The sequence below is a fragment of the Monodelphis domestica genome, chromosome 5 (genome assembly GCF_027887165.1).
Source record: "Monodelphis domestica isolate mMonDom1 chromosome 5, mMonDom1.pri, whole genome shotgun sequence".
Taxonomy (NCBI): Eukaryota; Metazoa; Chordata; class Mammalia; order Didelphimorphia; family Didelphidae; genus Monodelphis; species Monodelphis domestica.
The window spans coordinates 143,021,563-143,046,800 of NC_077231.1; positions in this window are offsets into that span (position 1 = coordinate 143,021,563).

Genomic DNA, 25,238 nt, shown 5'->3' on the forward strand with positions numbered 1-25,238 from the left:
CAGAGAACAAATCATAGAAACAATTAATAATTTCATTGAAGAAAATGACAATGATGAGACATCCTTTAAAAATCTCTGGGATGTAGACAAAACAGTACTCGGGGGAAAATTTATATCCTTCAGTTCATATATTAAAAAATTAGGGAGGGCAGAGTTCAATGAATTGGACATGCAAATCAAAAAACTTGAAAGGGAAGAAATTAAAAATCCCCAGAAGAAAACTAAATTAGGGATCTTAAAAATTAAAGGAGAAATTAATAAAATCAAAAGTGAAAGAACTATTGAACTAATAAATAAGGCTAGAAGCTGGTATTTTGGAAAAAAAACAAACAAAATAGGCAAAGTACTGGTCAATCTATTAAAAAAAATGAAAACAAGAAAACCAAATTAACAGTATCATAGATGAAAAGGGAGACCTAACCTCCAATGAAGAGGAAATTAAGGTAATCATTAAAAGTTATTTTGCCCAATAATATGATGGTCTACTTAAAGGATCCTAGAGAATCAACTAAAAAGTTAGTGGAAATAATCAACATCTTTATCAAAGATGCAGGATACAAAATAAACCCACATAAGTCACCAGCATTTCTATATATCTCCAACACATCTCAGCAGTAAGAATTAGAAAAGAAGAAATTAGAAAGGGAAATTCCATTTAAACTCACCCTAGACAACATAAAATACTTAGGAATCTATCTGCCAAGACAAACACAGAAACTATATGAACACAACTTCAAAACACTTTCCACACAATTAAAACTAGATCTAAACAATTGGAAAAACATTAACTACTCATGGGTAGGATAAGCTAAGATAATAAAAATGACCATCCTATCCAATTTTTTTTACTTATTTAGTGCCATACCAATCAAACTACCAAAAAACATTTTTATCGAATTAGAAAAAAAACATAACAAAGTTCATTTGGTGGAACAAAAATCAAGGATATTCAGGGAAGTAATGAAAAAATGCAATGGAATGTGGCCTTGCAATACCAGATCTCAGACTATAGTATAAAGCAGTGGTCATCAAAACAACATGGTACTGGCTAAGAGACAGAAAGGAGGATCTGTGGAATAGACTTGGGGTAAGTGACCTCAGCCAAACAGTCTAGGATAAGCCCAAAGATCCCAGTTTTGGGGACAAAAATCCATTATTTGATAAAAACTGCTGGGAGAATTGGAAGACAGTGTGGGAGAGATTAGGTTTGAATCAATACCTCACACCCTACACCAAGATAAACTCAGAATGGGTGAATTACTTGAACATCAAGTAGGAGACTATAAGTAAATTAGGTGAACACAGATTAGTATACACGTCAGACCATTCGGAAAGGAAAGATTTTAAAACCAAGCAAGTCTTAGAAAAAGTCACAAAATGTAAAATAAATATATTGATTACATCAAATTAAAAACTTTTTGTACAAACAAAACCAATGTAACTAAAATTAGAAGGGAAGTAACAAATTGGGAAATAATCTTCATAAGAAAAAACACTGTAAAAGGTCTAATTACTCAAATTTACAAAGAGTTACATCAATTGTACAAAAAAACAAGCAATTTTCCAATTGATAAATGGGAAAGGGGCATGAATAGGCAATTTTCAGTCAAAGAAATCAAAAGTATTAATAAGCACATGAAAAAGTGTTCTAAATCTCTTATAATCAGAGATGCAAATCAAAACAACTCTGAGGTATCACCTCACACCTAGCAGATTGGCTCACATGACAGCAATGGAAAGTAATGAATGTTGGAGGGGATGTGGGAAAGTTGGGACATTAATTCATTGCTGGTGGAGTTGTGAATTGATCCAACCATTCTGGTGGGCAATTTGGAACTATACCCAAAGGACGATAAAAGACTGTCTGCCCTTTGATCCAGCCAAAGCACTGCTGGATTTGTCCCCCAAAGTGATAATGAGGAAAAATACATGTACAAGAATATTTATAGCTGCCTTCTTTGTGGTGGCAAAAAATTGGAAAATGAGTGGATGCCTTTCAATTAGGGAATGGCTTAAGAAATTGTGGTATATGCTGGTGATGGAATACTATTTTGCTCAAAGGAATAATAAGGTGGTATAATTCTATGGGAACTGGAACAAACTCCAGGAAGTGATGCAGAGTGAAAGGAGCAGAACCAGGAGAACATTGTACACAGAGACTGACACACTGTGGTACTACTGAATATAATGGACTTCTCCATTAGTTGCAGCACATTGCTCCTGAATAACCTGGAGGGATGTATGAGAAAGAACACTATCCATGTTCAGAGGATAAACTGTGGGAGTAGAAATACTGAAGGAAAACAACTGCTTGTCTACATGGGTTGGGGGGTATATGGTTAGGGATATAGACTCTAAATAAACAATCTAGTGCAGACATCAACAGCATGGAATAGGTTCTGATCAAGGACACATTTCAAACCCAGTGGAATTGTGTGTTGGCTATGGGAATGGAGGGGGGAGGGGAATGGAGGAATAGAATATTATTTTTGTAACTAAGAAATAATGTTTGAAATTGACCAAATAAAATAAAAAAAACAATTAAGAGAAATAGAGGAAAACTGGGCAAAAGAAATGAAGATGATACAAGAAGAAATGAAATTGATGCAAGAAGAAATGAAAATGATGAGCTAATTGAAAAAGGAGAACCAAAAACTGACAGAAGAAAATCAGGTCTTTAAAATCAGAATTGACCATATGGAAACTAATGATTTCATGAGAAACTAAGAAACAATGAAGCAGAATTAAATGAATTTTTTTTAAAAAGAGGAAAACATGAAATATCTTATTGGGAAAAAATAATAACTGACCTAGAAAATAGATCTAGGAGAGACAATTTGAAATTTATTGGATTGCCTGAAAGTCATGATCAAGAACATTATGAAAGAAAAACAGAAAGTAAGCAGACTGAGTCTAACTATTTTCAGGAAAATTATTACCTTTTGAAAATTAAGAAATAAAAAGAACATAAATGAAGCTTAGCTATGTCCTACATGTACCGTTTTCCACCCTTTGTTCGATTATGTGACAAGGAAATCACTTTAAAAGACTGATATATATTAATTTAAGGTCACCAAGGAATTCAGCTATGTAATTCCTAAATGAAAACTCAAGTCAGCAGTCAACCTTTTATGGAGTTTTTAATTACAAACAGGAGGAAAAAAGGTATGAGATAGAGAGAGAGAGAGAGAGAGAGAGAGAGAGAGAGAGAGAGAGAGAGAGAGAGAGAGAGAGAGAGAAAGGAAGAGAGAGAGAGAGAGAGAGAGAGAGAGAGAGAGAGAGAGAGAGAGAGAGAGAGAGAGAGAGAGAGAGAGAGAAAGAGAGAGAGAGAGAGAGAGAGAGAGAGAGAGAGAGAGAGAGAGAGAGAGAGAGAGAGAGAGAGAGAGAGAGAGAGAGAGAGAGAGAGAGGAGAGAAAGGAATAGGGCTTAAATACCCCCTCTGTTTAGGCTGGGCCAAAAGGCCCAAGCCCTTAGATAGCTGAGGCAAAGAAAAAAGACCAGTCCCTATCACTCACATGACCAAAATGGAGAAACAGTCTCAGGGGCCTCCACCTCCAGCCTCCTTCAGAGCAAGCTTCTCAGAGCACAACCTCTCAGAGCAAAAACTCTCCAACCCCCTCAGTCCTCAGACCCCACTATCTTTAAGGAAACCATCCAAGTTCCCTCCCCTCAGTTCTCACATCTACCAATCACTGTCCATGTCTTCCCTGTGCCAATGGTGGCTCTAGCTTAACCCAGGACCACCCAGAGGTCTGTGGCTTTGCACATGTCTGTTGAAGGTCATATTCTCAAATAATTAAATCTTGATCCTTTGCTGCAGGCCTTCCTAAATCCTGTTACCCTGAGCAGGGTGGAGATTGGAAGTTCCAAGACCTGGTTCTGTCATTCCAAGTATCTCTATTGTATCTATTCTAAAATCAATCATGACTCAAAGAAATTCCTGTTCTATGCTTAAGCATAGGTCAAAGCCCTTTCCATTGTTCAGCAAAAGGTTTCTGTGCTAAAGTAATTTTAAGTAGGGAGGAGAAGGACCCTCCCATGCCAAGGGGGGGTTCACATTCCAACATTTATAAGTCTAAGAAATTTTAAAGTTTACAATCCCCCCTGATGATCATTGGGAGACTAGTCTCCCCATTGATCATTTAACATAATCATTTTGTAGTTCTAAATGCACTTCTAACTATAGATATACACAATATTCAATTTTCTAAGAGAAATTAGAATACTGAGAGAGGAAACAGAAAAGAAAAGAAAGCAAAACCAATGTTTTGCTAGGTGCATTGACAGAAAGCCAAATTTGGGACAGTCCCTTTTGGCATAAATGTGTACAATTACAATAAATGTTCAATCAAAAGTTCAGTCCAATCAATCACATCCAAAGTTCATTCTTGATCTTCTTGATGAAGTTTAGGTTTTCGGCATCTTTCTGCAACAGTTCATTCTCTGGATATAAAAGTTTCAAGCTTCTTTCTTGAAGATCTTTTCTTGAACAGTATCAAAATCTTGAATTTTTATAACAGTAAAATTTTAAACAAAAATCAAAATTCTTAGATTTTTATAAAAATACAATCTTCAACAAAAAAAACTCAAAAATTCTTAGATTTTAAATTAAAATACAATCCCCCCTGAAGTAAGTATTAAAAAATATCAAGTTTAGCTCAGAATGCAATGTTCAGTTATGGGGGTGTATGTATCAATTATCAAAAGAATAGAAAAATAATCAAAACCATAAGAAAAATTCAAAATAGGCCTTGTATAGGTCCAGTTTAAAGTAATTTCTATCCCACAAGTATGTAGGATGGAATGCAGTAATATTTCACTTAGCCATTTGTAGCCAAGACTACAGGAAGTTGCCATAATATAAGGAGAAAAGAATTAGAATTCTATTTTGATGGGGAAATGTCATTCCCTCGTCTGATTTTTTTTTCATTCAGGGATATAGGGAGCCAGCATGATAGTCAAGCTTTTTACTTGTTTGAGTACTTCGTAAAGAGTGTAGATACAAGGAAGTCCTACGACTTAAACATAAGTTAAGCATCGCAACCTCGAGTCTCACTTTAATATTTCTTGGGTGCTCTATTGGCACTATTCAGGTTTAGTCTGTGCTCCTTGTTTTTATCCCTTTCCTGGAATCAGACACAAACATTAATCACAGTCCTATAATATTTTATCAATAAATGGCAGGTTCCCATAGTTTAAAGCTTTTAGGCATATATTGATATTATAGCAAGAGTATATATATTAACTTGTATAACTGCAGGGAAAAATAATATTAATATTAATTATGTGTACCTTCAGTACAAAAAATGAGAAAAAATTCAAATATTCTGATAAAAAATAAAAGAAAAGAAATAAGAAAAATAAGAAAAAAATCAGTAATTCAATATATTCTTGAAAAAACAGCATCCATTTGTCTATAGATTATTATCTCTAATTCATATGATAAGATAGAGTCACAATTCATATGATAGGATACAGTCAATCAGTCTCAGCAGAAGATGCTTTCTTCACATGTGAGCAGTGAATCCAAGAGTCTCTTTCTCCATTATGAATGGTACTCATGGTTAATTAATTAGTTTGGATTTTATTTCTGATAAATTTGTGAAATTCATAAGAGGGAAATTATGTAAAGATTTATATGACTTTGGAATAATTGTTGAATTAATTATTATTTTGACATTTTGTTATTATATATCATAGTTTAGAGTAACATTTTATTTCAATGCATGCGCCATTTGTTTATATCTTCCCTCCCACAAGTCCTCCACATTGGATCTACCTAATGATATATAATGTTCCTTTGGATTTCCTGTTATTATGTGGCTATTAGTAGAACATTTGGGATATCTCTCTGGTATATTTCAATCCTTACTTATTTGTGTCATCTCTTGGAATATATCTTTTATGTGTCTTTTGCTGTGTAAATCTTTATTGGCAATATACTAGAGCCTGTTGAAACTGTAACAGTTAAAATTAGGTTCTCTGCTAAAAGTATTATATTTTTATGAGGTTTATTAAAGATTAAGAAATAAAGAAAATACAAAATAAGAAAGCATGTGCCTAGGCACAACCACTTATTCTACATCCTGAGAGATGCATGTATTTGTAAGCAGAAGCAGGTAGAGGGGACAAGGTGGTACAGTCAGTTTAAATACCCCTTTTGCTCTCACCCCAGGTGAGGACCTCCGATGAGGTTTTAGGGAATTCTGGGAACTACCAAGGACTTTTGGGAATTGAAGTCTGGGGTTCAAATCTCCATTTTTATGTTTCTCTGTTTCATCCTATTGGGAAAAGTTTCCCCCCAAATCACAAAAACATAATCAACTTAAAGATTACAACAATTTGAGGATAACAGGAAAAAAAAGAACAAAACCAATAATGGCTAGACACTTTGACAAAAAGCCACTTAGGGGGCAGTCTCCTTTGGCATGAAAGTATACAGACAAATAAATGTTCAATCAACCACACCCAAAGCTTGATCTTGTTGTGCAGCTCGTGGTCTGGAGTCATCTTCATGGTGTCTTCTCCAAACAGTTCAGTTTCTGGATTCAGAGAGGTATCATGTTTCTTAACCTAAAATGCTTCTCAAAAGGAATTTAAACTTTTCAATTTAAAATAATAATATTTTTTACATTCCCCCCATTAAGAGGATGATTGAAAAACACAGGATCACTTAGGGATGCATGGCTGAGTTATGAGGTATATGGGGTGGCAGCTGGGTAGCTCAGTGGATTGAAAGCCACGACTAGAGATGGGAGGCCTCTGACATTTCCTAGTTGTATGACTCTGGGTAAGTCTCTTCTGCTTTGGATAAGGGTTTAAAAAGAAAAAAAATGTATTCTGTGGGAATTGATTCTTTTTGATTCTTTAAAATTTTTTTATTATACATGTAGAAACAATTTTTGACAATTTTTGATATCTTAAAATAGATTTTCCTCCCTAACATCACCCCCTCCCAAATATTGTGAATAATCTGATATAGAATGTAACCATACTTCCATGAAATGCATATTGCCATATTTCTCAGGCCATGCTAGAAGACATATATCACCTATACAATGGAAATCTCATGAAATTACATATAATGGATGATGGCATACTTTGATCTACCCACAGATTCTAATATTTCCTTCTTTGTCTGTGAATAGCATTTTCATCATGAATCTCTCATGGTTATCTTGGGAATGTAAGTATTCACCCATTTCCCTTAGATTATCAGATATCTTGGAATATAGTTGGGCAAAATAACTTCCTATAATTGCTTTAATTTCTTCTTTGGTTGTGATTTTGCCTTTATAATTTTTATCACAAGTAATTTAATTTTGTTCTTTATTTTTTAAAATCAAGTTAAGAAATTATTTATTTATTTACTTATATTTTCATAAAACCAGCTCTCTTTCTTCTTTGTCAATTCAATGGATTTCTTACTTTCAATTTTATTAGTTTCTTACTTGATTTTCAGGATTTCCAATTGGGTGTTTATTTGGGTATTTTTAATTTGTTCTTTTTCTAGTTTTATTTAGTTGTATCCCCAATTCATTTATCTGCTCTTTTTTTTTCTATTTCATTGATGTTAGAATTTATAGTTATTAATTTTCCCCTAAGTACTGTTTTAACTGCATCTCATAAATTTTGATGTTCTCTCATTGTCATTTCCTTTAATAAAATAGTTTTTTTTCTGTGATTTTTTCTTTGACACTATTTCTTTAGTACAAAATTATTTCATTTCTATTTGATTTTTAATCTCTCTTCTGCCCTTTGTTGAGTGTAATCTTCTGAAAAGTATGCAATTAATATTTTTGCCTTTTTACATTTGGATGTGAAATGGTATATTCCTTTCTATTCCCTTTCCATTTCTCTGGAGTTACATCTAATATTTCTAAAGTTCTATTTACCTCCATAAATTCTTTCTTGCTCATTTTTTGGTTGGATTTACCTACTTCTGAGAGGGGAATGTTGAAGTCCCCTACCAGGGAAGTTTTAATATATGTTTCTTCCTGTAATTCATTTAACTTCCCCTTTAATAATTAGAATACTATGCCATTTAGTGCAGAAATGTTTAATACTCATATTGTTTCATTTTCTTTGGTGCTTATTATCGACAAGGAGACACACAAAGTGAAAAAAAGAGGCTGGAACAGAATTTATTGCACCTCAGAAAATTAAAAAAATAAAATCCAGGGTAACAAACATAATTTCAGACCAATGAAGAATAAAAATTGATCTAATCAAAAGAGATAAGGATGGAAATTACATTATGATTAAAATGCAGCATAGAAAAATGAAACAATATCAGTATTAAACATTTATGCACTAAATGGCATATATAAATTATCAATATCGAGTTGTTAATGTTTATATTAAAAATTAAAAATTGTCTCTTCTCAGCTGGTTTGAGCAGAACCTTTTCCATTTTGCTGAATTTGTAGTTGACCCTATTATTGTTTTGAAACATTTTTGCATTATCTTTTCCTATGAACAGAAAAAAGATTAACAAAATAACATTTTAATATTTTATGATGGATTAGGATAAATTTCTTTTGATGAACATTATCTATTCACTTAAAAATTAAAATTCCAAATCCATACAGGAAAAAGAGAAAAAGGTTGTGTAGAAGTGGTAATGGAGAAAATGTAAATCTGATTTTGAAATTGATTCCAAACATAAACATTATAAATTATTCCTTTGAGTCCTCTTCCAGTGATTCTGATAGGAAAAAAAAAGTACCCTCTTTTATGCATATTTATTTTTTCAGTTAGCAAACTTATTTATTCATGACTTTAAGAACTCAAACTTCCATTTGCTTTTGAAAGTGACCCTGATTTCATCATGGCAACATCTTAGGTTATGCAACTATTTAAAAAATGTACATCATTGATGATATCAATCATCTTAGATTACAAGTTCACATTACAACATAGGCACACATAGGAAGTGATGCTATACTATAAGATTAACTTTTTATCTCCAATTATCTGTGCTTGAAAATATTAATTCCAGAGATGAGCTAGATAAAATTTTAATGTATCAAACCACAAGAACAAGCACAAGCAAGGATTGTAGTACATTTATATTTCACAATTCTATTTTTAGAAGTAAAATATACAATATATATCTCTCAATTACAGTACTCATCAGTTTTTTCCCTCAAGATATAGATAGGAAGGAAATATTGTTGTCATTCACAATTTATGTTATCCTTTGTCAGGTGCTAACACTGAACTACATTGAACAGAAAATAATTAGACACACTTCATATTCATTGAGTTATAATCTAAATCAGTCCAATAGAATCTATTCATTTACTAATTTAGTAAAACATTATAAAGCATGTGGTATGCACATATCACTATGCTATGGGAAATTTTAAAAAAAGAAATAAATTTAGTTGTCCTGGCATTTGTGATTTAGAATAGAAGACAGACATTCAGATTCAGTCCAAGTCAGTAACCACTTATTAAGTGACTTAAGTATGCAAGGAACTATGTTATCTAAGAGAGATTTAAAGAGAATTAAAAAAAATCTGTCTTTTCTCTAAGAACTTACCTTGTAAAGGAAGATAATCAGATAATCAAGGTAGACTTCAATATAGAGATTTAATGTTTGCAAAGCACTTGATAACATTATCTTATTTAATTCTTACAGCTCCAAGTGAATTGGGAACTATTGCTGTTATTTTGCTGACCAAAAAAAAATACTAAAATATGAGAGGTAGTTACAATGTACTATGGGAGTTTAGAAGAAGGAGTCATTATTTCCCTCAGGAGAAGACAGGAAAATTTTCCTGTAGAAATTATCATAGATCTTAAGGGATAAATCAGAAAGAGGCAGGCAAAATTGTTGGTGAAAGATGGAAGACACACAAATAAATAAAATAAGGGAACAAAATCAGGATTAACACCAGATTCTCTGATTATCATTGTCAGCTAATGCAACTATTTTCATTGGTTCTTGAAATATTAAAAAGAAATCTTGAGATGCAGCTAAATTTGATTACATGTCCAAAAAAAATATGGTGTATTTCATGAAATGGGGGACCAATCAGATTGCCTAAGGGAAGTGCAAACCAGTCCAATTAGATGAAATGAATAAGGTTAAAACTTCTGTTGTAATCATTATTGGAATTAGTTCCATTAGGGGGCATAAGGTGTAAGGGAAACCTAGGAAAAGGCAAGGTAAGGTAAGGCAAGGCAAGGCAAGGCAAGGTGTGTAAATGGATATGTGTATGGACAACCATAATTGAAGACCATCATTGAAAGAGTTATAGAAAATGAAGAGGATTGATCATGGTTTGGAGAGGGAAAGAGAAATGCAGAGCTGAAAACATACATATATTTTCATAGGGAAATGCCATTTCTTAGTTTTTAGAAGATTAAGTGAGTTGACTAGAGATCACCTAATCTTGTGATGAATGTATTAAATGAACATAATATTCATATAATTAATGCCAGTTGTCTATGTATTAGAAACTCTATGAAGTTAGCATAAATGCTAAATGACTTTTATGACCAATACTTAAATTCCCCAGGGGGAAAATATTACCTTTTTTGGGAATTGTGTCAAGTGAAGTGGGTGTAGAGATAGGGGGAAATGATGCTATTTACAAAACAGAAAAATAAGACAAACACATTTATAACAATTATTGATATGTTTCGTTGGTAAAAAGCTGATTTTATAGTATTTTTATAGACTCATTCTCTATAAATTTTCATGGGCTTTCTCTGGAAAGAAGGCCCCATACATTTTGGAAATCATTATTCCTATGTACAATAAATATCTTTTGCGCAAAAAGGACAATGCTTTGATAGCTTACTTCCACCTGGCATTTCCCTGGATTTCTAAACCGTATGACATTACACATACCTTTGTTCTATAGGAATGCTTGGAGAAGCCACAGTAAACCAAGATCTGGAGATCTTGGGCAAGACATAGCTGGCCTGGAAGCCTTCAAAAGAACAACATAATACAAAGAGGGACAGATAGGCCCAGAAGTTACTGGACAAAAAAGAGCTAGTCATCGTGGCTCAAAGTTTCAAAGGGCTTAGCAGCATGAGATGGATGGTATGATGCAACAAAGGACATGGTAATCTCAAAGCCAAGAAAAGATTGAAGATCATCTAATCTACTTCCCTGATATTAAGAGAAGGCTATACCTTATCTCTGGTAAAGTGCAAAGATTCCCAGCCAAAACATCAAAATTTTAATTTCAGCTCTACTGACAACTAGTTATTGGATTGTATTTAAGCTAGTTAACTTTACTCTCTCTCCATTTACATAAAAAAGGGTAATGATCACTCCACACACCTCATGGGATTGTATTGAGCATCCAACAAGTTTGTGGGTATGAAAATTTATTCAGTATGTCTCAAATATTTAATAAGTGCCAACTCCACATGAGGCATAGTAATAGAATACAAAACTTTACAAGACATATAATGCCTGACCACCTATAGTTTATACTTTAGCAGCTAAGATAAGATATAGAAGTAAATAGAAAGATATATATATATATACACACAAATATATATATATATATATATGTTGCCTTCTACATGAATGATAGTTCAGAAGATTTCTCAATATTTTCCACCTGGAATGATTAGGGAAGGTCTCATAGAAAATGACATTTGAAGTTATCCTTGGGCAAGTGATTGAAACTTTCTTGGCCTCCATGTCCTTGTCTACAAAATGAGGAAGTTGGACCAGATAATTTCTAAAAATCAGTACAGCTTTAACATTCTAAAATTTAGCTTGGAAGAATTTCATTTTTTCCCCTTTTTTTATTTTCTTTTTTATCTTTTTTCAGATTACATGTAGATACAATTTTAATAACAGTTTTCTGACTTTTGCAATCCATATTTTCCTCTTCCTTTCCACAAATCTCTCCTTCTGTCCCCCATCAAGATGGAAGGTAATATATATATATATATATGTGTATATATATATATATACACACACACATATATATGTTTATACGTATATGTTGTATATATGTTATTATGTAACAATAATTCCATGAGCACCATTTTGGAAAAGAAGATACATATCAGTCATACTAGAGAAAAATTAATTAAGGAAATAAAGGGAAGAATAGGATGCTTGAATCTGCATTCAGAATGCATCACTACTTTCTATGGTGGCAGACAGATTTTTCATCATGAATCTCTTGTAGTTGCCTTAGATCCCTACATTGCTGATAATAGTTGTCATTACATTGCTTTTACTGTGTAAAATGTTTTCCTGGTTCTGCTCACTACACTTTGCATCAATTCATATGTCTTTCCAGTTTTTTTTAATGATCATCTCTTGTTTGCCATGTCCTATGGCACAATAGTATTCTATTACAATCATATGCAACAATGTGTACAGCCATTCTTCAACTCATGGATTCCCATTCAGTTTCCAATTCTTTACTACCCCAAAAAAGCTGCTATAAATATTTTGGTACAAGTAGGTATTTCCTCCTTCTCTTTGATCTTTTTGTGATAGGGACCTAGTATTAGAATTTCTGGGTAAAAAGAAATGCATAGTTTGATGGTCCTTTTGTCATGGTTCCAATTTACCCTTCAGAATTGATAGACTGATTTAGAGTTCCACCATCAGTATATTATTGTCCCCAAATTCCCACATTTCCTCCAACATTTATCATTTTCCTTTTTTCATCATATTAGTCTAATAAGTATGAGGCAGCACCTCACAATTGTTTGAATTTGCATTTCTTAAAATAATAGTAATGGGACATTTTCCATATGCCTAAAGATAATTATAATTTCTTCATTTGAGAATTGCATGTTCATATCCTGTGAGCATTTGTCAATTGAAGAATGCTTTGTATTCTTATAAATTTGACATGTGTCTATATGGTTGAGAAATGAAGCTAATCAGACATTTGCTACAATTATTTTTCTCCAGTTTGTTTTTTCCTTTCTAAAATGGTTGCATTGGTTTCATTTGTGCAAAATCTTTTTCATTTAATATAATCAAAGTTATCTATTTTACATCTTATATTGTTCTCTATACCTTTTTTGGTCATAAATTCTTCACTTGTCCAATAGATCTGACAGGTAAACTACTCCATTTCCCCAGTTTCCCAGTAATTTGTTTTTTCAAATAATGAATTCTTTTTTTTAAGTTTATATGTTGGGGGTCATTAGGTGGCTCAGTGGACTGAGAGCTAGGCCTAAAGACAGGAGGTTCTAGGTTCATATCTGACCGGAGACACTTTCTGTGTGATCCTGGATAGGTCACTTAACCCCTATTGTATAGTCCTTACCAAAAGATTAGATCTTTGAGTTTATCAAACTCTAGGTTACTATAACAATTTACTATTGTGTGTTGAGTGTCTGATCTATTCCATTGATCCATTACTCTATTTATTATACAAAACCAGATTGTTTTGATAGTTGTCACTTGATAATATAGTTTGAGATCCTGTACAGATAAGCTACCTTTCTTTTCATTTTTTCATTAATTCCCTTCATAAATACATTAATTTAGTAAGAAATGTCATTTTTTTATATTGGCTTGTCCCATCCATGAGCAATTAATGTTTTTCCAATTGTTTAAATCTGACTTTCATTGTGTGAAAAATGTTTTGTAATTGTGATCATATTGTTCCCAGGTTTGTCATGACTAGGTAGGATTGCAGTAAGTAAATCTAGTTAAAGAATAGGATTGAGGAAAAAGGAGAGCATTTTAGATGAAGAGCAGAGCATTAGAAAAGACAGAATGACAGATGAATTTGGAGAACAGTAAGAAAATCAATTTAACTGGTAATTAGGATTTGTATACAAAAACAAATTAACACAAAATTGTAAAGGCAATGGGGTCCAGCTGGTAGAAGTCCTTGAATATCAGATTAAGGTGTTTGGGATTTATTTTAAAGATAATGGGGAGCCATGAAAGATTCCAGAGTAGGGAAGAAGGATAACCAAAGGTATGTTGTAGAAAAATTACCAGTCTTGGAATTTAAGCTGGATTAGAAATAGTAATTAAAAGGAAAGTTACTTACATAGTTATTTCAATACCCATTGTAAAAAGGGCTTAAACTAGGGTTAAAAATAAAACAAGAGAATTAATGTTACACAAAGGTATTATTATTAATAATTTATCTAAATGTGTGAGAATATAATCTATTCTAGGAAAGAGTATTGACTATGAAGTCAGATGATCTAGGTTCAAATCCTATCACCACTCAATTTACTTCCTTGGGCCTCATTTTCCTTGTCACAAAATGAAGAGTTAGATTAGAGACTCTCTGAGATCTCTTCATGTTCTAGTTCCATTCTCCTAATCCAACTAATAGTAAATTTGATAATCCAATCTATATTCTATCAACTGAATTATCCTACAGTCCAGAATATTAGAACATAAATGTAATAAAATATTAACATTTTAACATAGCTTTCAATGTTTTCAAGATATATTTACATATATTAATCCCATTTCACATACATGTTCTTTGAACAAGATGCAAAGATGGTAAGACATTTGACAGATAAGATTTATGCCATAATGTGATTTGTTCAATGACATGCCCATTTAGTGGTAGACCTGGGGCCAGAGTCCAAGTTTTCTAATACTTGATGGCCTGTTCCTTGTGACTGTACAAGGCTGCTACTCTTACAGGGGGTGAAAAGTGATAACCAGGCAAAGAACTGAATCACCTCATTGGAAATAATTGGCTTCTTCTTAACAAGCAATCATCATTATAGTTCATGAGAGTCAGAATGGAAATACACACATGTGCTTTTTAAAAATATTTAAACACATATAAATATACATATACCATGTTAATAGAACATATATGTAGGTGTGTATGTATGTTCCTATAATGTATACATATAGTCTGTATGTGTGTGTATTCTAATATTTCAAGGACCTTTAATTTTTATTATTGCACTGACTAACTTTCTGTTAACCAGCATTCCATTCCTAATGAGGTAAATTATTAGATCAGAGCTCCTCATCTTCCCTCATTCCACACATCTAATTGGTCGCCAAGTTTTTCATTTGTAATTCCATAATCCCTTTTACCATCTAAAACCTTCACACTAACTTAAAGCTGCCATCTTAATTGAGGATCTCATTAACTCTTTTATTGTACTAGTTTCCTTATTGTTCTTCCTGCCTCAAGTCAAATCCCCTGCCCCAGTCGAATCCATCCTATACATTCCAATTAACTCATTTTCCTTAAGAACAATCTGACCATGGAACTTCCCTAGACAACCAACTTTAGTGACTTCAATGGCCTTTAGAGTAAAATATAAAAAAGGAACTCTTTAGCTCCTGATGTTCTTTGCAAACTTTACCCAATCTATTTTTCTAATTTCATTAGAAATTACTCCCTCTTCTGCACTCTGTTCTAACCAAATTGACCTTCTCTCTCTTTGTCACTTATAACACTCAGGATCCTGCCTGGCTCAAGCACCATATTCTGTATGAATTCTTTTCTGCCCCCTTTAATTGCTACTGTCTTCCTACCCAAACTGCTATTTACTTAACTATGTTGTATACATTCACATTATTCTGGGAGACATGATCTTTAAGATATGTCTATGAATACCATATCCAATTATTGAATAATTATTGAACTTAACATATTTTCTGACTAAATGAACTATCAGCTATGTTCATAGTATCTCATGGCTCTATTTGCCAATGTAGGCTTACATTGAGTTATAAAGTTCAAAGTCTAAACATGCAATTTTTATTAAATTTATAATCATGCTTAATGTATATTTATAACTATTTTCTTCCACATTAGAATATAAACTCATTAAGAGTACGAATATTTTTCTAAATCAGCCAACTATCATTTGTTAAGCATTTATTATGTACCAGACACTATATATACACCAAGTACTGGGGAACAGAGGAAGGAAAATTATACAGTTCTTGCCCTCAAGAAGCTCAGAGTATTTGTGTATTCTAGTATTTGGCACCTAGTAATCACTTAATAAATGCTTATATATTTGACTATTCTTTACATGGCCTCTGAATGTGGGTAAAGTATTTCCTTACTGATTGTTTCCTTAGTAGCTCTACTTAATTCGGCTTCTTGTATTTGGGGGGAGTTAAGAAGTTATAGATTCTGATCACTCTTTTGAATTTTATCTTTTTTCATGAATATCTTAAATGCCTTCAACCATTTGAGTTGTTTTTCCCCTTCATTGATGATTGTTTCTTTTTTGCCAGGTTTGTAAGCTGAAGTAACCATATGAGCACTTCTGACTTCAGAATATAATATTATTTTTCCTTTCTACGACTTCTCATTCTCTATAATTCTCATTTCATAGTCATGGGATAATCTTGTGTTATTCAAATTTCTTTTTCTTCATAATTGAAGATCTTGGTGAGAAACTTTCACAAAATGTATTATTTGACAATGAATTATTAAATATAACCATTATGTCTTGGTGTTTAAAGTATAAGCTTTTTATTTCTTTAGGTGATATGTGTATCTCTAATGCTTTGTGGTTTTCTTGCATTCAGAAGTTCTGGGCTATTTTATTTTATTCTTTCCTGAATTATTATCCTCAAATTGAGTGAATGTTACATTCTTCTAGGACACTCGTGATCTTTAAGATATGTCTCTGAATAACGTATCCAATTATTGAATCATTATTTAACTTCACATTTTTTCCAATTCCAAATGAACTAACAGCTACATATTCAGTGTCTCATAGCTTTGTTTATTTGCCGATGCAGACTTATATTGACTTATGAAGTACAAAGCCTAAATGTTAGACCTATGTAAGCCTTTATTTAGAGGGGACTTGTTATATTACAGAATCCTGGTGATAGGGATTTCTACAAATGGAAGGAAAGATCACAAAACCTTACTTTTATAAAAACTGTTGGACAGTTGGTGTCGCTATGAGATTTTGCTGTTATTGTGATGGCATTATTCTTCATGTTAGCTGCATTCTGGTGGTTTAAATTATGCTATTCTAAGTACTGGGAGAAGTTAAATTAAATATGATCCTTGACTTCATGTATCATAAAACTAGGATTTAGGCAGGTGGATGTATGTATATGTGGGGTAGGGGGGAAGAGGAAAGTTGATCTGCATAATGCATGAATATCTGGAATACAAAGTGATGCATGATAAACTTATAACTGTGTATAACAGGTAGGATGTGGGTTCAAAGCAGGGCATGATCCTTATTGATTAGGGGATGAGGAGGGAATCAGAGAGGAATTTGTAGAAAAGAAGGCATTTATTTTAGGCCACTATGGTTGTTTCATTAAAATAACTAACAACTAATAATTATAATGTTTTTCTCGTTCCACTGTTATATTTGGCTCTTCCAGACACTATTTGGTGTTTTCTTGGCAAAAATACTAGAGGCATTTGCCATTTTATTTAATTTTCCAGCTCATTTTACAGTTGAGGGAATTAAGGCAAGCAGGTTTAAATGATTTTCCCAGGGTCACACAGCTAGTAAGTGTCTGGAGCCAGTTATGTACTCAAGAAGAGTCTTCCTTGCTTTAAGCCCAGCACTCTATTCACTGTGCTATTTAGTTGTTAATAATTATAACAGTTGGCATTAATATACCACTTTTAAGTTCACTAATATCTTAAAAATTGTCTCACATGTAAGGTTATCAGTAGGTATATATGGGAACATAAATAACATTTCAGTATGAGCAAGGCATGGAGGCAGCTCAGCGTGCATCATTTGCCTTAGTTGGTGAGTAGTTTAACTGATGCTCCAGATAATTAGGAGCATCTGTAGCATAGAAAGAACTGACTTTGTAATTGAAGATTAGGAGCTAATACCAGATCCACTTCTTTTTACTTGTATTACCTTGAGCCACATTGCTTCTGAGCCTCATTTTCCTTAACTGTAGAGGATGGCAATTTCTAGGGATGTCTAATGCCTCCCTCAGCTTTGGGGATCCATTTATGTCATAAGATTGAAAAGGTGAGGTGATACCAAGAGAGAGACAATCCTGGGTGCTGGGCTAAGGCATTTGAACTTTATGTATTGGGTAGTATGAAGCCACTAGAAGGTTTGGACGAGAAAGGGGGACCCAATTATATTTGGCTCTAAAGGCATGAGAAATGACAAATTGATTCTAATAACAGTCCAAAATAATTAATTTAAATTGGATAATTGGAGTAGGAGGAAGAAGGCATGTTAGAGCAATTGCTAGTATATATTGATGCATCTACTTGATACAACAACAGATTAGTGATATTGAGGACCTTCATCAAAGTATTGGCAGATATAGACCAGAAGTGCCATATCAATGTGTTTCTACTCTATTCATTCCTTCTTTCATCCTCTTTCACTGAGGAATCCCATTGGATAGTCTTTGGAATCCCTAATCAAACAGGAGCAAACTGCCTTTTACTTGGAACCTCTGCCTCATATGCTTTCTTTACTTTAAAAGAAACTTGTCTCTAGAACTATCCCGCCTCTCTCCACTTCTATGGAAGTTTCACCTTTCACTACTCATTACTCAAAAGAGAAATGCCTACTCATCTTGATCTCAGTTCATCACTCTCACTTCCTGACCACTGATCTATCTGTCCAGTTCTCTTCATTGTGAGCATCTGTTATCTGAATTATTTTTCCTCCCCTCTCTAAATTTTTGGACTCTTCTACACTCCATTCCTTAGAACTGTTTCTGTTTCCCTAGAAAACTTAAGTGCCTGGTTCACATTTGGATTCTCCATGCTGTACTTCTTGTCATCTCTATTGATTTGAACTGCTGAAAATATTACTGGATATATTGTGGATATATTAGTGACAGATCAAATTTGACAATTTCCAAACATCCCTCTTGTTCACCTTTATTTCCCAAAAAGCCATTCTCAGAGCAAGTCCATGTCCAGATCTGAGTACAACATAATACTTCTACAGTCCCTAAATCTCATATTTGGCAACTCCAATTTTCTAGAAGTAAGTTTTTTCTCTTCATTGTGCCTCTCACACTGAAACATTCCTTCTAAATGTTCATTGGTGTCACCATTGGTTGAGACTGCTCATTATTAGGAGTTGTGAGAGTAGGATAGGAGTTTTGAGTGAACTAATAGCTGAAGTGAGGAGTTTTCTAAAAATTTACAAAATAAGCATTTTCTATAGTTTTTTAAAATTAAGTGAAAACTGGCCAATATGAATTTGTGATAGATGAAATTTGCCTCCAATAAAAGACATTTTTTTTGTCTATTGCCTGATGCCCAAGACTTTTCCACTTCTGCACTGGTATCTTCCCCAGAGTCCTGCTTTTCATTTCCCTTTGCTGTGTTTGTTGATTTCTCCATTAGTAAATTCCTTGAAGCCAGCTTATTTTTGTTTGTATTTGTGTTCCCTATGCTTAACATAGTGTCTTCCATAAAGTGTTTTATAAGTATTGTAGCTTCACCTAAGTGCCATGGCAATCCCAATCAATCTGTTATCTGACTCTTGTCTTCTTTGTTAGTATTGACAAACTAAAGTGTAAAGTAAAATGGTAAAAATGTCAAAAAATTGGCATTCAAAAGACCTCTAGGAACATAATTATACACCTTTGGAAAATAAAAAAATTAAAAGGGTATTCAAACATTATTCATTTCTATGACTTCCTTTCACAAAGACTGCTCAAATAATATCTGGTGATACATTGAAATTTGTTTTTTGTTTTCAAAAGGGCCATATAATTTAGGGCACATCAAAGTAAGTGGTATAATGTTAAGCAATATTGTTTATTCAATGACTTCTCTAATTGATATGAGCTCCTATGACAATTACATGAGTTTGAATGATACTTGAAGCTTTTTCAGCATGCTAGTGAGGAAATTGAGAGAACTAAGGGAATTAGGAGAGCAAGTAGTTAGTTGTGCAAATCGAGTAAACCACACTGATTCTATCTTATGACTCAATTATGGAGCTAGCTTGGTTTCTTTTCTATTCAATTATGAATCCAGTCCAAATTTTGTCTCATGAGAAAACTTTATTTAATTGTAGGAATTGGGAGAAAATCTTTTTGTAGTATTATTTGAACCTAGTTCTCCATAGCTGGGATAATGTGCCACCTGTACTTGCTATTCAGAATCCCTTAATCATGAACTAGGCTATGGAAATGAAAGCAGATCTCAAGTTTGATGCAAGGGATTTTCTCATGATTATACATCACAGGTAACCTATATGTACTATCTGAAAGAAGGACTCATATTAATCAATCAGTCATTATTTCCATGTTCCTTTGATATAGACACTAAGAATGGGAGACCTTTTTTATTTAATTCATTGAATTTCATCTGTTTACTCTTTACCTCTCAACTCAAAAAATCCCTATTCCTTTAACCAGTTAGAAATTATGTTGCATTGCATTGTTTTAATTGATTAGTACTTTTGTTCCCTCAATCATTAGCTTTCTCCTGCCACAGTACAATCTGGCAGACTTCATACTCTCCTAGGATAGTCTTCAATAATCCAGTATATCTTTGTTTCAGTGAGGCATTGGAGGAGAAAATCAATAAAATACTCAATGAGTGCCCAGTTACTAAATTGATTGATCAAAAACAAATTACAAGGTTATTATGTACCACATGTTCTATGAGGGAAAAAACATGGAAATAAGCAGTCCTATAAGATACATCCAGAGTAGATAGGAGGTCAACACTTAAAAATAAGAGCTACAGAAAAGAAAGGCTAATTGTCTTTAAGGAAAGACTGAATGACCATGAGTTATATTCATTGTTCATGACATTCTTGCTCAAGTAATCATGGTAGTAGATAGTCTTTGAGGTGCTTTCCAAATCTAAGATCCTGAGATTCTATTAGTAAGTAAAGGATATGGGAAATATGAACACTGGATTTCCCATAAATAATCATTTAGCATAGTTATGAAAATAATTCAAGGGAGAATGGAATACCTCTCAGTTATGAAAATATTTTTTTTTCATTTTCATGACTTGCCAGATTTGTACTAGCTTTAGAGTGTGACTCTATGACTTTCCTAAGTTTGACTCCACAGTTTTATTAATTTCGTAGGTATATAGATAATTATATCTCATCATCCATGGGAACTCTGTTTTGTGTCCTTATCTCATGGAAATTTGATTATCTTTCTTTGTTGACTTTGCTCTATCCTAGAGACCCAATCCTTTATTCAATTCCTCATCATACCCTGAAGCCTTGGTTACTTGTATCTCATTCATTCCCATTTAACTTCCAATCAATCAATCAATCAATCAACATTTATTAATCATTTACTGTATGTCAGCAGGTACTATGTTAAATGCTGATGATTTTTCTTATGAAGTTGGATCTTGTGGTCTCTCTCTCTCTTTCTGGAGATATCTGGAGTGTGTGACTGCTTTTACTTAGTGGCTGATCCCATTCTTGTTCCTGACCTGCTTGCTGTCTGGTGTGCTGTATTTCATCAAAGCAGAACCTATTGATCCTGACCAGCTGTCTGCAGAGCTTGTGAGACCAAAACTAGGTTCTTTTGTATCTAGCCCTATATTATCTGAGCCCTATTCAGCTTATACAGACCAGTTCCTTATACAATCTAAGGGGGGTTTTAGTAGTAGCTTAGCCAAGAACAGGGACTAGGGTTTTTAGGTACTTAGGAGAGTAGGAAAATCACTCTATGAAGACTTTCCTTCTGGAGACATTAGATCTTTTGGGGGTATTAGTTAGACATTTAGCTTTAAGGTTATCCCATACATTTTTACTATATTCTCTTTAATTAAACCTATTTTCCATTTTCACTGAGTGTTCTGTGTGTGTTGTCTCAGACCAGCCTCAGCCTGGCTGGATTTTGTTGGCCTTCCCAAACCACAGAAAATCTTCTAAAACTGACCCAACATGATTCATCCCTTTACATCTCCAAACTCCCCTCCCTTTTACATGCCTACCGTCTATGTCTCAGTGAATGGCTCCATACAATAAAGAGATAGCAACTTCGTAGAGAGCAATAATTGACTGTAAGTATAAGATTTCATGAGTTTCCTTATCCTTAAAAGAGACCCAATTAGAAACTTCTGGGTAATCATGACTGCAATCTAGATGCCACACACTTCCTCTCTCCAGCACCGAATAAAATAGACTACATCAAAGGAGCATAAAAATCACCTTTGGAGGAACAGAAGGACACCCCAGTACTCCCCAGTACCCCACAGAGGTGAAGGTATGTGGGGTTTGAACATTTCAACACTATAATAAGAAGGAGGAAAAGCTTGCACAGAAACTTTAACTGAGCCGCCATTTCCCCCCCCACTTCCCCCACCAAACCAGAGTGAGCTACCTGAGCACTCACTGGGACAGCGAGTGAGGGGGGAACGTCTCTGTCTGGGGGGGGCACTCCAGGGTCCTTGGGATCTGGGGACTGCCAGGAAAAAATGTCTCAGGGAGGTTTCACGGGAGAACCCGGCGCTGAGCACGGGGGTCCGCGGAGCTATACTTGGGGCGGTTGAGCTGAACATCTGGGCGGAGCTAAACACCAGGGGCAGACCACACACTGATTATATGGGTGGAGCTGAACACCTGGGCTGTTTGGCTGTGACCAGGGCCCCAGCACTCTAAGAAACCTCAGAAGCTGGGAAGAACTAGTCTGAGGCAACCTAAATTCACAGAAAACCCGCCCATATCACCTAGACCCCAGACCAAAAATGAAAGGGGAATAAAATCACCAAAGGGATGTCTCACATGGCCCAAAATCAAGCCTCCAAGAAGAAAGGGAAAAAGGTGACTATTGAAAACTTTTATGGAGGGAGTACCCAAGGAAAAGAAGAGAATGAGGAGGAAATCCCAAAACAATTAGAACATGCCTCCCAAAATGGAAACTATCAACATGCTCTGGAAGATCTCAAACTGGAACTTATCCAAAAGATGGAAACCTGGAATGAAAAATGGGAGAAAGAGATCAGCAGTCTGACAGATAAGACTATTCAATTGGAAAAAGAACTCGAAGCATCCAATAGAAGGGCAGACAAGGCTGAAAAGCAAAACCAGTCCCTAACGACCAGAATTAAGCACCTCGAAGAAAGCGAGATGATAAAACAGCAAGAATCAATAAAGCAAACCCAAAAAATTAATGAATTAGAAGAAAACATAAAATATCTCACTGAGAATGTCACAGATCTGGAAAACAGAGGGAGAAGAGAAAACCTCCTAATTATCGGTCTCCCAGAAAAACCAGAGATAAACAATAAACTCGATATTATTCTATAGGAGATTATAAAAGAAAATTGCCCACATGTTCTGGAGCAAGGGGGCAAAATAGAAATAGAAAGGGTTCATAGAACACGCTCTATACTAAATCCCCAAAAGACAACCCCTAGGAATGTAATTGCCAAATTCAAGAGCTTCCAAGAAAAGGAGAAAATCCTACAAGAAGCCAAGAAGAGGAGCTTCAGATATAAGGGGGCTCCCATAAGGATCACACATGACTTAGTGGCTAATACACTAAGAGACCGCAAAGCATGGAACACGATGTTTAGAAAGGCAAGAGAGCTGAGTCTCCAACCAAGAATCAATAACCCAGCAAAACTGACTATATACTTCCAGGGGAAAGTATGGGCATTCAACAAAATAGAAGATTTCCAAGCATTTGCTAAGAAAAGACCAGAACTTAGTGGAAAATTTGATATCCAATCACAGAAAGCAAGATAAACATGAAAAGGTAAATATGAAAGAAAGGGAAAAGGAGAGAAATCTTATCTTTTTCTTTAACTCAAACTTTCTTCTATAAGGACTACATTTACATCAAATTATATATATATTAATATGTGGGGAAAATGTTTTGTGTAATTCTCAAAAATTGTATGTATCATAAGAGTAGTTAAAAGAAACATGCATAGGGCAAGATTGGGGCATTAAGAAGATTTGGGGAAAGTGGGGGAAAAGAAAGGAAAAGGGAGGGGGGGAACCGTTGATAACACTAAGATTTACTTCAAGAAATAGGGGGGGACTTAATAGAATGATCTTTCCCATATAAAGATACACTTGGGAAGGAGAGGGGAAGAACTCTCCTAAGAGGTGAGGAAGAGAGTGTGAAGTGGAATTACTTAAACATTACTCTCAGTGAAATCAAATCTGAGAGGGAAGAACATCTAGATCCAGTGGGATCCTGAATTCTATCTAATCCATTAGGGCAAGAAAGAAAGGAAAATTAAGGGGGGTAGGGGGAAGGGAGTACCAAAAGGGAGGGAAGGAGAGGGGGGAGGGGAAGGGAGCATAAAAAGGGAGGGGCTAGAAAGGGAAGCATTTCAAGGGAGGGGACTAGGGAGACTGACCTAAAGTAAATCACTGGTTCAAAAGGAGATAGCTAAAGAAGAAAGGTCAGAACTAGGGGAAGATATCAAAATGCCAGTGAATCCACAAATGACAATCATAACTTTGAATGTGAATGGGATGAACTCACCCATAAAATGTAGACAAATAGCAGATTGGATTAGAACCCCAAACCCTACCATTTGTTGTCTTCAAGAAACACATATGAGGAGGGTTGACACTCACAAGGTTAGAATTAAAGGTTGGAGTAAGACCTTTTGAGCCTCAACTGATAGAAAGAAGGCAGGAGTTGCAATCATGATATCTGACAAAGCCAAAGCACAAATAGACCTGATCAAAAGGGATAGGGAAGGTAAATATATTCTGTTAAAAGGGAGTATAGACAATGAGGAAATATCACTAATCAACATGTACGCACCAAATGGTATGGCATCCAAATTTTTAATGGAGAAACTAGGAGAATTGAAGGAGGAAATAGACAGTAAAACCATATTAGTGGGAGACTTGAACCAACCACTATCAAATTTAGATAAATCAAACCAAAAAATAAACAAGAAAGAGGTAAAAGAGGTGAATGAAATCTTAGAAAAATTAGAGTTAATAGACATATGGAGAAAATTAAATAAGGACAAAAAGGAATACACCTTCTTTTCAGCACCACATGGCACATTCACAAAAATAGATCATACACTTGGTCACAGAAACATGGTACTCAAATGCAGAAAAGCAGAAAAAATAAATGCAGCCTTTTCAGATCACAAGGCAATACAAATATTGATGAATAAGGGTACATGGAGAGCCAAATCAAAACGTATTTGGAAATTAAATAATATGATACTCCAAAATTGGATAGTTAGAGAAGAAATAATAGAAACAGTTAATAATTTCTTTGAAGAAAATGACAATGGTGAGACATCCTTTCAAACCTGATGGGATGCAGCCAAGGCAGTACTTAGAGGAAAATTCATATCCCTGAGTGCATATGTTAACAAATTAGGGAGGAC